The sequence below is a fragment of the Asterias amurensis genome, chromosome 18 (assembly GCF_032118995.1).
Source record: "Asterias amurensis chromosome 18, ASM3211899v1".
Classification (NCBI taxonomy): Eukaryota; Metazoa; Echinodermata; class Asteroidea; order Forcipulatida; family Asteriidae; genus Asterias; species Asterias amurensis.
This window is the reverse complement of record NC_092665.1, coordinates 5,415,062-5,430,503: the sequence shown is the minus strand read 5'-3', so window position 1 is coordinate 5,430,503 and position 15,442 is coordinate 5,415,062. Positions and strand designations below refer to the sequence as shown.

Here is a 15,442-nt window from a genome sequence, read left to right as displayed (position 1 = left end):
TTTTTTTTTCATTATTATCTCGCAAGTTCGACGACCAATTGAGCTCAAATTTTAACAGGAGCGTGTTTTGGCGACCATGACCAGAAACAAGTCGCTGACGTCAAATTCACTGACCGACAAAATTTCAGAGAGCTACCCGAAAAACGGGTCGGTAACCAGAAACAGTTCATTACGTAGGTACATCTCTTGGAAATGTATGTTCTCAAAATATATTGCCGTCATTTTATTATCGAGGAATGGAACTTAGTCTTTGTAATTTGATCAACATTATTTAATTGTTATGCTTCAAAGGTCTAGGTACTTTCTTGGCAACTCGCTGGAAGTGGGAACCTCATTGACCCGGAGTTTTCTCCAGTCAATGAGTGCATTTATAATTATAATAATTGTAATTGGTCTAGTACCTTCTTTGGCAAATCGCCGAGAAGTGGGAACCTTTGCGGATTGGAAATTTACCGTTCGCAAAGTGAGGAATTGGGACCCTTTGCGAATTGGCCGCAAAGTGTATTTATAATGGGAACTGGTATACTTCTTTATGAGTGGATATCACTGGATGGAATTAAATAAAGGGAAATCCCTTATACTATTATGAATTGGCGTTTTACCACGGAATTCAGGGTACGGAATAAATTAACTCTTGGCAGAGTTAACTACAACAACAAATCCTTGTGTCTGTGTATATTTATCAGGTGGTAACACGTTTTATATTCAAGAAAAACCTAAAATTATTGGTTGTACATCATTACATTACTTTGTTTGCACTCAGTTTTTATTAAATTATATCACAATAATATTACGTGTCCGTCTTAATAGGGAGCTGTCATAGGGGCGGAGGAAACCTTTGACTATCTGATTTATTCAAGGAAAAGTGAAAAGGCGTAGGTTTGAACTTTATAACTATAGCCAGGACGATTTAATATTGAAACTTTTGTTTGACAGTTATAATAAGTTTGCTTACCTTTCAGGTTTGTTTGAGCCCAGTCATATGCAATTTGAAGGTAACCTAATGAATGACGTAGGGGGTGAGCCCTCATTGTCTGAGATGGTAGAAAAGGCCATTGAGATACTTCAGAAGGACAAAGACGGGTTCTTCCTTATGGTTGAGGGTAAGTTATTATTACAACATACAGGTTTCTGGTTTTTGTAGAGTGTTGGTTAATTGGTTTCATGAGCCCTAGCCTTGTCCAAGGCTCTATACGCTAGCACCGGCCCGCTATGAATTCACGAACTGCATAAATACTACACCGCACGGCACATAATACTTTTTTCTTTTGTCAAGTTTCCAATTTAAAGGTGGACTATAACAGATTATTGATATAACCAATATTACTATTTTTGTACAAGAAATGTAAAATAAGGACTGATATTTTAGTAGTATTCAATAAAACCTTTACCTTCATGCAAAAAAAACACGAATTCGCGCGGCGTACTCCGACCCAGAAAACTCAGTTTCGGCAAAAGCCGGTGACCCACGAACCATTCATACACAGTGTGTGACGTCACACCACGTACCGAAGCTCTGTACACAGTGTGTCAGGTCGATCGTGTGCGTGCATTTTACATGTACATTGAATGTGGAATAACATCGGACACTATAGGCTGCATTTTTTTGACACAAAAAACAGTGAAACTGTCCGATGGCAGCGGGTCTCGGGAAAACCACAGTATAGATGAGGAAAAGGCATTTTAGGGAGGCACTTCAGAGGAAAGGGAGGGCTCTAGCGATAAGGGGAGCTCACCGGACGAGAGAGAAGCCGAAGACGTGTTATGAGTACATGTAGTTAACCAGCCCGGGGACGATGATCGTCAGGCCGAAGACGATGAGCCAAACCCTGATGATCGACGGCTAAAGACAGACTGGTAAGGCCACAAAACGTTTCATGAATTATACTGAATGATGCTTCGTTTGATCAGTTTATTTCTGCTCCCAAAAATAGTTGAAGGCTATCCTTGACTAAATTAAAACATGAACGAACATGATGGACAAGGTTTATTGTTTACCTCCATTCACGTTATAATACATGTATGTGAACAACACATGCACTGACTTAGGCAGTATAGAAATGTGAGGGGAGGGGTAATTTTTGTCTTGCGTTTTATACTTTGTTGGAAAAATTCATACATTATCAATTTAAACTGATATTGTAGATAACCTATGTTGTTTTTCTCCACCCAGTAACTGCATGGTGGTTGACACATGTGCATCTACACAAATATCTCATGTACATGTATGTAACTGCTACTTTGGATTATGATTGCCTTCTGGCATGGGTATAGTTTTAAAGCAATTCAGGTACACACATGCAATATTAACACTTCACCATGCAAACCACAAATCTGTTGTTAATAATTTTGTATGAATTCTTTTGTTTTGTTTTACAGAAAACACTGCAATGATGATTATCAGCAAGTGGTGAGCTTAGGACTATCTTGTCCGTTCAACCGCTGCCACTGACATCATGTTTGATGGCAGCAACACGAAGGACGTTTCCAAACCCTCGTGTACAGTACAGTGGAAGGATTTTCGTATCCACCAACGGATTAGGCAGCTTTGCTTTGGTTTATTTGTCTTCAGTCGTAACAATTTTCCAAGTTATAATGATCCGGAGGGAGTGAGAAATAATTTGATAAGCCATAATAGTTTACGTATAAATGTACATGTATATTATTTCATTTTGTTTCTTTCAGATGGGTGGGTGGTTCAAATTGATTAATTTAATTTGAACCACCCACCCCTCTGAAAGACACAAAATGTAAATTACTATGGCTTATAAAATTAGGTGTGTGGTTCAAATTGATTAATTTAGCACTTATGTGCAATAAACTTGTCCCCTGTTGTCAACAATACACTATGATTAACATGGTAACAAAATTCAACTTGGTTAGCAGAAATATAAAAACAAAACAAAAAATAGAAGCCATGTACACCTCCATAATAACGACAACACTAAAACTGTATGTATTTGCAAACGACAATAGTTTATTTTTGAGTTTAAAATATCAAAATTGAAAAAAGGTTGCCTAGTGATAGCGAAATCATCTGAACATTCCGTCATCAAAAAAAGTTAACTATACAACCCTGTCAACGCCCCTACCCCCCAAAAAAGAAAACCTAAGCCATGTTATGTACCTAGTTAGCTGTGGTTCTCTTTGTAAATTGTAAATTAAGTTGTACATTAAAAGAATATAATAAAATCATTGTGTACAGACCATCATTCTGTTTTTAAACAAAGTTGATTGTACTACCCTGGTTACCCCCCCCCCAAAAAAAAATATATATATAAAAAATAAAATAAAAACCCACATCAATGTGTACAAGCTAGGGCCCAATTTCATGGATCTGCTTACTGTAAACAAAGAACCGACACTTGCGGAAGCAAGAAATTCTGTACTTACGTCAAGCGTGTTTCACAGGTTACCAGCAAATTTTGGCTTTTGCAGGTCATGGGTGCATACTTGGTTTATACCAGGCATTCTACGCTTACAAAGTATTAAGCGCAGAAATTTAGCCTTTGGACGTAAGCAGAGAACCGTGACCATAGCGCACATTTTGGTGGTGAACAGATCCATGAAATTGGGCATAGGTCATTCTTTCTTTAAACAAAGTTGATTTTACTACCATGGACCCCCCCCCCCCCTACCAAAAAAAAAGCACCAAAAAATCAATGTGTACAGGCTAGGGCCCAGTTTCATGGATCTGCATACTGTAAACAAAGAATCGGCACTTGCAAAGGCAGGGAATTCTGTGCTTACATCAAGCGCGTTTCACAGGTTAACAGCGAATTTTGGCTTTTGCCGGTCATGGGTGCATAGTTGGTTTATACCAGGCATTCTACGCTTACAAAGTAAGCTCAGAAATTTAGCGTTTGGACGTAAGCAGAGAACGGTGATCATAAGCGCAGAATTTGGTGATGAACAGATCCATGAAACTGGACACAGGTCATTCTTTCTTCAAACAAAGTTGAACCCACTACCTTTGAACCCCCACCCCCCCCCCCCCAAAAAAAAAAGCTGTTGCATCCTTTTCCGGCTGGTGAAGGTTGATGTCAATGACACGGGGGTTACACATCAGCTGCGGATGGAGTTGTTTTTGTGTCTTGTCACCCTGCTGACAATGAACAAGTGCATTGTGCATGCATTCTATGCGTATCTGTTTAATGAAAAATAAAAAACAAAACCAAATAATCGTTATGTGGGATTTCTTGAAAATTTACAAGGCAGAAATACAATCTCGGAAGGTTTGACGTAACACCATGTACTGACAATCTCTCTTTGAGTTTGCGTAGTTTTGAAAAGAACCTTACAGGAGTTAACGCAAAACCAGTACAAAAGGAGTCCACATGCAACAAAACCAAGGGGGCAGGTTTTCTTTATGTCTGATAGAAAACATGACCTCCAACCACCCCCCTCCCCCAGATCTACACCTAGTACAAAACTGTTCAGGTACAGATCGGGGTGGGGGGGTTTGCGATTCAACACCCCATCCCCTCCCCCCCCCCCCTCCACCGTGAACAGTTTTCAAAGGGGCCGCTGAAAAACTAAAAATGAAGAAATCATCTGATCCTCTGAAAATTTGCATGCATAGGCCTACTACTTACCTAAAGTGCTATTGAGAATCTTAGGTCTCCATTTCTAGTTCTGGCTAGCATGTCTTCGTACTGCATTGTCTTTGTCCTGCATTCTCATAGTAGTGTAGAGCTGCGAGTTATTTCTGTACAAAAAAATATAAAAACAAAAAATAAATAAATAAATAAAAAAACTAGTGCTGAAAAAGAACTGGCCTTATTTTACAAATGCAAATATAGTAAACACTCCATAATTAACCGTGCCAAGCCAATAAACACAGCTATAGGAAAACTTCAGACTAAACTTCTCTGGAATTGGTAATTCCTAAATTAGGAGAGAAAAATTCTGAATGACCATGGATGGGCAATTATATGGATGGGAGTTTGAACATATTTTTGAGCTGTGCCTTAAAAAAAAAAAGCGAACAATTCTTAGGCAGCTTTGGCAAAAACAATGTCCAGCAATCCAGTATAGAACAATATAAATACATGTCAGCGAGGCCAATAAACTGTTAACTGTAACAATCAACTTTTTAAATGGATTAATATAGTGTTCACACATGGTTGAGCATGAACATGCCAGAAAGTGTAAACCAGGGCATAAACATGCCTAAAGCACTTGGGTGGCTACATGGATTCATCACTCAACAGAGTCACTACACTATGTAGCTATTTTATGGTAGTCGGGTCAGATTCAGAGCGTGCACATCGTGTCATTTGACAACAAGATGATCGTTCCTTGCATGAAAAGGGTAGAGATTGTTTACTATTTTTCTTATTACAATTACATGTACATGTATTGGGGCCTGAATTAATAATGGAGATAGTTTCTCAGTAGTAGATTTTTAAAAATTATTAACAAGTACTTACCAGGCTTTTCTCCCTCTCTTTTCTGTAATGCCACTTGATTCTTTTGCTGTTCCACGGCCACTTGCGACCAGGGCCACAGCAGAGGGACCCCACCGACGTCGTAGCATGCACAAGCAGCACTGGCTGGGGCCTGGTGGTAGAAGATCCCCCTGAATTCTATCGATGCTTAGAGGTTTAAATTTCGGAATCGATCCAGGCTTCTTACACAAACTTTGAAACTTCTAGTGCATCCACAAACAACCAAATAGTCGGCAGTATTTATAGCTGATACATTATAAACAAAAAGCTTCGTAGCACACACGCACGCCTATAGTGTGGATGATGAAAACGCATACACAACACACGGAGTAACATGGCGTAATCTTTGTTTACTCTCGTTGCTTCATGGGTATGACATCACCATTTTTTGACCGCGTTCATGACGTCCGCTGGTTTACAAATCCGCTGGGATTTCAGTGTTGGTTTAATAGCCGGGAACCAGTACAGGGCGGGAAATTTCAAAATCGAAGAATCGAGGTCAAATTTTTTCGGTGAAATTGTAGCAAAATTATTTGGAGAAAAACATGACCACAACAATGAATTGATAGCTGAACACAACATAAACAAGTTCTGATAGTGATTTTAATGTAGGAGTACTGTTATAGTCCATCTTTAAAGTTTGTTTTCTTGTAGAAGTATCTCTCATCGAAATAGTTGCACTTGATCAAACCTTTACTTTATAGATGTTTTCAAGATAGTTATAGTTCCACAGCATTTAGTTTTCTTTCGGTCACATGAAGCTCTTAACAATCAAGTAAAGGATTTATTTCACTCAATGTTTTACAATAATGTTTTGTTTAAGACGAATGGCAAGCAGGTAAAGACAAGACAAACAGCAAGTACGTGTGGAATTTGGAACAATTTAAAGACGTCAATCCACTTGAAACTGACAACCTTTTAGGTGAGTTGTTGTTTCATGTACCAATTTGAACAAGTACAATCAATCGTCTGTATGGCACAGCCAACCAAGGTATGTCGTTTGGAACATGATTTTGCCTACAACCCTTGCGCCTCATCTATACTGAGCTAAATGTACATGTACGTACATGATGTGGGGTTGTGTCACTTATTGGCACGGGCTTTAGGCTAGATGCCGCACGTCGTCATTTACAAACTGTGGTGACATTAGACGTAGGCTACCATAGTTGCCGTATAATGAGAGTTAAAGTCACCTGGAAGTGGTATTTTTTTCAAAATAAAGCTTTTGTCACTAATATATGTGTTTTGATGAGTTGAATGTGAATAAACAGTTAACTAAGGTTTTAAAAAATCAGTTCTTATGTTATTTACAAATTTAAGAGTAGACCCCGACCCGAGAGGGCGCTGTTCGTGACGTCACTCGAGGCAGACTTTGCCTGTAATGCGTAGAGTAAACACAATTGCAAAGTACATGTACGGACCAAGTCGTGAGTTTTTACGTTAAAAAAAAAAAAATGTTTTTTTCCGGCAATGCCGACCAGGTGTATTGCTGCTGAATGCAGAAAAAAACTTTTTGAAATGTACCAACTCACGACTTGGACGTACATGTACTTTGCACGTGTGTTTACTATACGCTTTGCAGGCAAAGTCTGCCTTGAATGACGTCATAAAAGGGGTAGGCGGAGTCAGCCCCCCAAACAACTTTATATATTTTTTAAACATATAAATCGTGACAAACAATTACTAAAAACAATGTTTTATTGTTCGTAAGCATATACTCTTATGTTTGAAAGAAAAAACAATTCTATTTCCAGGTGACTTTAAGTTTTATATTCCAGCAAACCTAATTCGGTTTTACCCCATTACATTACTTTTTTTTCACTTTTTTTTTTTTTTTTATATTTTTTATATGACAATATCACGTACAATCTGTGTCCGTCTTATTAGAGAGGTTTCGCAGAGTCGCGGATACGAATACGCATACAGATATCGAACCGTACGCGTTCGCGTCAAGTGAGCTGTGTAGTTTTGTTTTGCAAAATTCTAACGAATACCCTCAACTTGAGGCTCAAGAGGGCGCTATTAACCAAATGTACAGTACATAAAAATTCCACAGGCTATTTGCACCACTGTGAACAAAGAGGGCGCATGATTCAAATCATTCGCGTTTCTGGCGTGCCCGCAGCTGGACGTGAACTGGCTCGTCTCCGGTTGGAGGATCAGAAACCATAGAGGCCTTATTGAGCGCAATATTCTGAAGGGATTTCGGGTGATGTATACAATTATTCATGTAGTAAAGTGGCTAAGGGTATAACCCCGAAAAGGTACATATTTTATTCGGGGTATTTCCGCCGTGTTACAGCTGTAATGTATCACTGTGGCACTACTTTATGATCGGCTCATGAATATATATATAGTGCACAGTCCATGTATGTATACCAGGTCAAAGGTTATGTGAATAAACCACTTCTCAAAATGGCAGCTATTCTGTGCTAGGCTACTCTGACACTTAAGTATTTCTCCACGTAAATACACCACAACTGGCGACGAGGATGGGATTATTAGCCTGCTTTGTTAAAGATCTAAGTATTGTGATATTAAGAGTACAAATTTAATGTACAAATTCGCCAGGGTAGCTGCATAAAATGTGGAAATTTGGAGTGAATATTGATCCGTTTTACAACACCAGTGAGGGTATGTACATGTACACATAGACTCAATCTGACAGTTCATCTCTACTCGTGTGGCGTACGCATTGCCGATTGCTGTTACATGTAATTCTGTGAACTTGAGCTACCATTCTAGATCATGGCTTCATCAATGATTGGCAGAATTGATCCCTTTGATGGGACAGAGGAAGACTGGCCTACATATATTGAAAGGCTTGAACAATATTTTGATGTGAACTCAATCCCAGCAGCCAAGAAAGTGCCTGCACTTATCAGCCTTATTGGACCAAAGACGTATGGGCTCTTGAAAAATTTAACTACGCCAAACAAGCCATCCACAAAGACATACAAGGAGTTAGTTGAAATTTTATCACAACACTTGTCACCCAAGCCACTTGTCATCGCTGAACGTTTTCGTTTCCACAAGCGAGAACAACTTGAGGGTGAGAGTGTCAGTACTTACCTCGCTTAACTCCGACGGTTTGCTGAACATTGCAATTTTGGTGACTATTTGAATGATGCCCTCCGTGACCGATTTGTGTGTGGGTTACGGGCAGGAAGTATCCAGAAGCGACTGCTCGCTGAGGCAAAACTAACACTAAACAAAGCCTTGGAAATGGCCACTGCAATGGAAACAGCTGCTAAGGATGCAGTTGAGCTTCGTCAGCAGTTAAAACCTGATTCTACTGTTCACAAATTTAATGTGAAATCACGCTCCCAATCTTCAACTTCATGCTACCGCTGTGGAAGGTCAAATCACAGCCCAGATCAGTGTCGATTTAAAGACGCAACTTGCCATTCCTGTGGGAAACCAGGCCACATTGCGCCTGCATGTCGTTCAAAGCCACCACAGACCCCTTCGACAAAACGTTCAAACCTAATCCAAACAGACGTAAGCATACTTACCAGGGGAAGGCGCAGTCAACAAAAGTCATGGAGAACATTCCAAATGATGAACAGGAGGATGATGAAATTTTTATCGGAAGAGTCAATATCAACAATGTAAATTCTCGGTGTGACATGAGCACAGCGATATGGGTCACACCGAAAGTCAACAATATCCCGATCACCATGGAAGTTGATACAGGATCTGCCATTTCGATCATTTCAATGGCTGACTATCGAAAACTCTTACCGACAGTAACTCTGCAACCATCAAAAGTAAAGTTGCAAACATATACAGGAGAAAGAGTTTCCCCTGCAGGATTGCTGACAGTACATGTCCAGTACAAAGAACAGAGTTGTACACAGAAACTGTACGTTGTCGAAGGAGGTGGTCCTCCCCTCTTCGGTCGTGATTGGCTCGCTACAGTAAAATTGGACTGGCCAAGTATTTTAGCCATGAGAACCTCCTCCATGGATATGAGAGACACTCACCTCAACTCGCTGCTCAAGAAACATGAGAAGCTATTCAGTGATAAAGTTGGTGAGTTACAAGGCATTAAAGGGAAACTAACGCTCAAAGACAATTCGTCCCCCGTATTTCTCAAAGCAAGACAAGTGCCATATGCACTGCGACCTAAAGTTGAGATGGAACTAGAAAGACTGGAACGTGAACATATAATAACTCCAGTTGCCACAAGTCAATGGGCAACGCCTATCGTACCAGTTCCAAAGAAAAACGGCGGAGTTCGAATTTGCGGTGATTTCAAGGTTACAGTCAATGCGAACTTAAAGATTGACCATTACCCCTTGCCTAAAATTGAAGATGTATTTGCAACACTCGCAGGTGGACAAAGATTTAGCAAGCTTGATTTGGCTCAAGCATATCTACACATGGTTATGGAGGATGAGTCAAGTAAATTGTTGACACTCAACACACACAAGGGACTTTTTCAGATGCATCGCCTTGCATTTGGAGTAGCATCCGCCCCAGCCATATGGCAGCGTACTATGGAGCAAATCCTCCAAGGAATTCCAGGTGTGCAGTGCATACTTGACGACATGATTGTGACAGGTCGTGATGATAGAGAGCATCTTCACAACCTCGAGCGAGTCCTCAATGTTCTTGATGACCGCGGATTAAAACTCAACAAGTCAAAGTGTGAGTTCTTCAAGAAACGCGTTGTCTTCTGTGGGCATGAGATTGATGCTGAGGGACTACATAAGACTCAGGACAAAGTCAACGCAGTGAACAATGCCCCACAACCAACCAATGTCAGCCAAATGCGCTCATTCCTTGGGCTCATCAATTACTACCACCGCTTTCTACCGAATTTGGCCACTATACTGCACCCACTCAACAGACTGTGAAAATGCATTCAACAAGGCCAAAACTCTGATCACTTCTAAGGAAGTTTTGACACATTACAACCCAGATCTACAGGTGAAGTTAGCTTGTGATGCCTCACCATATGGGTTGGGTGCTGTGATGTCTCACGTTATGCAAGATGGATCTGAGCGGCCAATCGCATACGCATCACGCACACTATCTTCGGTAGAACGTAACTATTCACAGATTGATAAGGAAGCCTTAGCACTGATATGGGGTGTTAAACAATTCCATAACTATTTCTATGGAAGGAAATTCACGCTGGTTACAGACCATCAACCGCTCACATCCATATTCAACCCTGCAAAGAGCATTCCTGCGACTTCCGCGTCACGATTGGTGAGATACGCGATATTTCTTGGGAGTCATGACTATGACATTGAATACAAAAATACAGCGAAGCATTGTAATGCCGATGGACTGTCGAGATGGCCATTGCCAGAGGTCGGTCACTCATGAGTACAGTGACCCAGATAATCTTCTCTATGTCTCACAACTCGAAATTTTGCCAGTGACATCTTCACAAGTAGCTCGGGAGACAGCATATGATTTGACAGTCGCCCAGGCTCGTGAGTATACCATGAAAGGGTGGCCTCACACTCACGACTCCGTCCTTGCACCATTTCATACACGCAGAAATGAACTCTCTGTACATGAGGGATGCCTTATGTGGGGACTACGCGTCGTAATTCCGTCCAAGCTTCGCAAGAATGTCATTGATGAGTTACATTCAGGGCACCTCGGTGTTGTGAAAATGAAAACACTCGCACGAGGCTATGCTTGGTGGCCTGGGATTGATCATGATATTGAACAAATTGCCAAAGGATGCTCTGGATGCCAAAGAGTTCAGCGTAATCCAACTTCAGCACCACTCCATACATGGGAATGGCCAACGACCCCATGGCAACGCATCCATATTGATTATGCATGACCGTTCCTTGGACAAATGTACCTAGTGGTCGTGGATGCACACTCAAAATGGCCAGAGGTTGTGTGTACCAAATCATCGAACACAACTCAGACCATTGATTTTCTTCGTGACATTTTCTCACGCAATGGAGTTCCCGAACAGCTTGTTAGCGATAATGGGCCCCAGTTCACGTCTGAGGAATTCCAAATTTTCCTCAAGAGCAATGGTATCAAACACATCCGATCTGCTCCGTACCATCCAGCAACCAATGGGCTGGCTGAACGATTTGTACAGACTTTTAAGCAAGCTCTAAAATCTATGGCGGGGGAGAAAGGATCAACATTAGCAAAACTCGCTAACTTTCTTCTTGCTTACAGAAGTGCACCTCACAGTACCACAGGACATTCGCCTGCTATGCTATTCATGAAGCGACAGCTTAGATCTCGCTTGGATATTTTGAAACCGGATATTCGCCGCCGTGTTAGTGACAAACAAACGGACCAGACAGCTGCACATAGATCCGCTAGTACAACACGAGAGCATCAGGTTGGACAGACAGTCTCAGTTCGCGATTATTGAGGCAGAGAAAAGTGGATTCTTGGTGTTGTGCACTCTCGAAACGGTCCCCTGTCGTATGAAGTGCGCGTAGGGCCAGATATGATTTGGCGCAGACATATCGACCAGATTTTGGATTCTGATACAGGTGTTACCCCTGACATTGATCAACCACAAGAACTAGCACCAGAGATAGCGACAACTCCATCAACAGGCGCGCAACCCTCTTATGATGAAGAGACACAAAACCCTAAAACTCTAGTGCCAGTTAGGTCCCCAGTGCGTGAACATCGCTACCCATCACGTCAACGCAAACCTCCAGATAAACTGAACCTTTAGTCTTAAGAACAGAAACAAAGCAAAGTGGAGTGAAACAGTTGATTTATTACTCATGTTTGTTTTAAAAATATTTACCCCAAATTAGAGTTGATAGTTCTAGTTCAGTGTTATGTTAAAAAAAAAAAAAAAAAATGCCATGCAAAACAAAACAAGAATTCTTACTATCCTGATATAAGGAGTGCAACAAACTACATGTGTATTTTCCAGAACTTTATGAATAATTAAAAGTAAACTGCTGAACATTTACATCACTTCATAATTAGTGAGGAGGACGTGTAATGTATCACTGTGGCACTACTTTATGAACGGCTCATGAATAAAGTGCACAGTCCATGTATGTATACATGTCCATGTATGCATGCATGTTTGTATACAGGTCAAAGGTTATGTGAATAAACCACTTCTCAAAATGGCAGCTATTGTGTGCTAGGCTACTCTGACACTTAAGTATTTCTCCACGTAAATACACCACAGGATCCATCTAGTATGGGGCAGTTTTGAAAACCAAACATTGATTTTGAAACAACATTTTCTCCAATAATTTTACTAAGTCCATATTATTCGGTACGCATTTCAAACAACTTTCATTTTGTTGTTTAGGTTAATAGATTTTTTAAATCATCGTTGTGATATTTGGGGACGTCAACAAAGCAGAGCTGCAAATAAAGTTCAACTGATTCATAAAAGATTGGGGCGAAACTACCGCTTCGTCAGTTCGTGAAACATTACCATGTGAATGATACTTTTCTTTACACTAGTTTTACGAAGTGACAAAATAGTACGCGCACCACAGTTCGTAAAACCTTCACGCAGTACACTCTCTTAGTTCTAACGATTGAAAATTCCAATCTTTGAAGCGATTGAGTTTTATAGATTGAATTTAGACTGAAAACAATTGAAAACGATTGAAATTCCCGTCTTGCGCAAAATCCAAGTCCCAATAGACTGTGCAAGTCTCGCACGTAGCGAAAACGAGAACTTAATTCGAAAAAAAAGTATATTTTTGTACAAAACCAAATTGTATTGAAATTGTTATTTGTTAAAAAATTCTTAAAGATTATTATTTTTAACGTACGTTTTGTATAATTATTATTTTAATTCGTGTACATAATAATTGTGTTGTTTAAATTAACGTAAATATTATACATTTATCGGGACGAGGATCGCTGTTCGACATCGACCTGGATGGTTTTTCTAACAAACCCCGTTTGTGAATCACGTCCAATTGGTGCGATCATCACATGGGTTCAGCGATAATGGGAACGTCAATTTGGTAACATTCTTAATTGTTTAGAGTAAACCGGAAACTGGAGGTCAAGTTTTTTTCTTTAGTTTTCTTCGTTAATTTGTTGAATTGATTCTACTTTTCTGTTTTTAGTCACTTATTTTTACATTCCCAAGAACATATTCACTTTTTAGAGTCATAACTTATGTTAAACTAAAATTATTGACAGAACAAAATCTCCCCAACGTAAAACTCCATTAGGTTGGGACCACAATGGTCCCGGAAGTTCAATTTCTCGCGAGACTTGCACAGTCTATCGTGAAAAAGATTGAAAGCCGTCTCAATTTTGTCTCAATCTATAATGCGATTGAAAACTTGAACCAATCAAAAGGCTGCATTAACAAATCAATTGAGAAATCGGACCAATAAAAAACAAAACCACTAATCACGTGACGAAGAATTTCGGTCTCAATTTCTTTTTTAACTGCCGCCATTTTTGTGTGTGTGTGTGTGTGTGTGTGTGTGTGAGTGAATTCGCACATTTTATGAGCAGCAAATACCAGTAAAAATGGCTCGATCTCCGCGGAATTCTAGGGCCGGGGACGGAGAAAGATGGCAGTGCTTCTGCTTCGTTACCGCGTAACTAACTGAAGTAAAAGACCCGTTGATGTACGCCGTGAGCAAGATACAGTCACGTTTGGAGTTCGACCATGATTCGACGACGAGGCAAAACCGTGTTTTGGAATGTGAGTACTGTTTGTGTAGGTAGAATGTCAGACAACTCGTCCGTCGGACAACTCGTCCGTTCGGACAACTCGACGGTTCAGACAACTCGACCGTTCGGACAACTCGACGGTTCGGACAACTCGACTTTGAGACAACCCGACGGATGGCCAAGACAAGTCGACGGTTAATGTTGATCATTATTATTTACCAATTATTATTTATCACAAGAAGTGTGGTGTTCCCGTGAAGCCATACTTGGTGAAACATCTGTTTGTGACTATCTCGAGACTTTGTGTAAAAAACAGACTATGAGATGACCATGGTATGACTCTATGTGTAGTCAGCTAGTAGTTGTCTTCAATTTATTCAAAATAAAAGATTTTAAAAAACACAATTAAAACATTAAATAAGTAAAACATTCAGTGGCGTAACCAGAGGGGGGGGGGGGGGGGGGGGGGGGCAGGGGGGCCGGCGCCCCCCCCCCCCCGCTCGGAACCTTTGCCCCCCCCTCTTGCCCCCCCCCCATATGAAATCAGAGATAAGTATATTCTTATAGGCCTTATATATATATAGTTTAAGGCTGCATAAAATGCTGCCGTAAAACGGAAAACTTAACATGAAAAATGCGTGGAAACGCGCGCGCGATCGTATTGGCGGTAAATGTTTGTTGTGGTTTTGCGGTTACAGAGAGTGCAGGATGTGACAAAGTTCTGTTAAATACGTGGTGGTCTGAACGCAGACCAATACTAATAGCTCCGTAAACACAAAGTCAGATCATGGAGGTAGAAATTTCTACCTCCATGGTCAGATGCACTACAGAGAAATTTACTACAGCACAAAAATGGCCAGCGAATTAGTTGCTTAGACCATTTCTTCTCCTTTGAAGCAAGCGGTGCAATTGAGAGGTAGGCCTATTATTTTTAAATATCCGTTTCGTAACTAAAATGTGATTATTAAACACCCACAATTTCGATCCCGTATTTTTGGCTTACACTTGTTACAATAAGGCCGAGTAAAAAAAGAAACATGTTTAGTGTCTGGGTTTCTCAAAAATAAGGAAGGAGGAGGGGCTTTTTATTTTTTATTTCAAGGTGGTCGCCATGAATGTCAAATATCAACTGGTTTGTTTCTGCTGCTGAAATACACAAAACATTAATGAAACAGTTTGGTCAAGGCATTCAGACAAGACATTCAGATTTTTTGTTTTTTGGCTGAGATCATTTAAAATATCCCTTTTTCAAAACAAAAGAAAAAAAAATGTGCATGAAAAAACTTAAGAAAAAAAAGAGGTGTCCTGTAAAAAGGAAGCGGGCGGGGACGCTAAACATTTCTATTTTTCTATTTTTACTTGGCCTA

At 40.3% G+C, this 15,442-nt stretch overlaps 2 long non-coding RNA genes and 1 pseudogene across 2 annotated transcripts; 2 read left to right on the top strand and 1 right to left on the bottom strand.

Moving 5' to 3' along the window:
- Positions 1-15,442, top strand: part of LOC139950945 (alkaline phosphatase-like) — a 446,069-nt pseudogene that overhangs the window by 316,772 nt on the left and 113,855 nt on the right.
- On the top strand, positions 1,351-3,108 carry LOC139950309 (uncharacterized). Its single transcript, XR_011787641.1, has 2 exons — positions 1,351-1,857; positions 2,380-3,108. It is a non-coding gene; the product is annotated as an uncharacterized lncRNA (long non-coding RNA).
- On the bottom strand, positions 3,755-5,449 carry LOC139950307 (uncharacterized). Its single transcript, XR_011787639.1, has 3 exons — positions 5,433-5,449; positions 4,596-4,708; positions 3,755-4,147 (listed from the first exon to the last, which is right to left on the bottom strand). It is a non-coding gene; the product is annotated as an uncharacterized lncRNA (long non-coding RNA).